This window comes from Bos taurus, chromosome 1 (genome assembly GCF_002263795.3).
Source record: "Bos taurus isolate L1 Dominette 01449 registration number 42190680 breed Hereford chromosome 1, ARS-UCD2.0, whole genome shotgun sequence".
NCBI classification, from domain to species: Eukaryota; Metazoa; Chordata; class Mammalia; order Artiodactyla; family Bovidae; genus Bos; species Bos taurus.
In genome coordinates, this window is record NC_037328.1 from 104,018,652 (window position 1) to 104,019,880 (window position 1,229).

General features: G+C 28.6%; 1 non-coding gene across 1 annotated transcript; it reads left to right on the plus strand.

The window, feature by feature from the left end:
- Nucleotides 1-703: 703 nt before the first annotated feature.
- On the plus strand, nt 704-809 carry LOC112448289 (U6 spliceosomal RNA). Its single transcript, XR_003036660.1, has one exon. It is a non-coding gene; the product is annotated as a U6 spliceosomal RNA (small nuclear RNA).
- Nucleotides 810-1,229: the final 420 nt, after the last annotated feature.

Sequence of the window (1,229 nt, forward strand, 5' to 3'; positions counted from 1 at the left end):
TTGCTAAACAGGATAAGACTTACTTTCTTGTGAAAACAGATGAGCACATTAAAAGTAATATGGAAAAAAATAAAAATAATATGGATGGGAAAAATAATTACATGAAAATAATCATCAAACTCTAAAGTGGTAACATGAGTAAAAGTTATCTTACAACAGTGAATATTTCCAGGGATAAAGAAAGATATTTCATTAATAAATGAGTCAATTAGTCAAGAAAATATAACAGTCCTAAATGTGTGTACATTTAAACATAGCTTTGAAACACATGAGCAAAACTGACACAAGGGAAATTAGGAACAGATAAATCCAAAATGACAGTTGGCGATTTTAATACCTCTTTTTAAATAACTGACAGAATAAGTAAGCATAATTACTTAGTAAATATAGAAGATTTAAAGAATATCAATTAGTTACTTTAACTGGTGTATGTAGATTACTATACCCAGCAAAGGTAGACTACACTCTGAAAGAGCACAAGGGGAATTTACTAAGCTAGAACATATACTGGCTGTAAAACAAGTCTCAACAAATTAAAATAGATTGAAACTATACAATGTGAATTTTCTCCCCAAAGAAAATTAATTATTTCTCAATAACAAAAAACAGTAATTAAAAATATTGGAAAACTCCATAAATATGTGTAAAGTAAACAAACTCTTCTAAACATGCCTATGTCAAAGAATTGACAAGTTAAATTAGAAGATATTTTGTGCTCTCTTTGGCACAAAATTGGAATGATACAGAGAAGATTATCATGGTCCCTGTGTAAGGATGAAAATGCTTTGATTACATTGTAATAAAATATTATATCAACCAAAGCAATACATGGATGAAACTCTTGCTTTTGCATTTTCACATTAAAAAATAAAAACATCAAAAATCCATTACCTAAGCTTATAGCTTAAGAGTTAAATTAAAATCCATTTACTTAGAATTAAGGACAGTATAAAGAATTTTAAAAATATATATATAAAACGGATTTTTTTCTTTTTAACCCTATATTTTTTAAAATTTATTTTTAATTGAACAATAATTGCTTTAAAGTATTGTGTTGGTTTCTGTCAAACATGAACATGAACCAGCCATAAGTATAATTATGTTCCCTCCCTCTTAAAATTACCTCCCACATCCCTCGCCATCCCACACTTCTAGGTCGATACAGAGCTTTGGTTAGAGTTCACCGAGTCATACAGCAAATTCCCATTGGCTATCTGTTTTATATATGA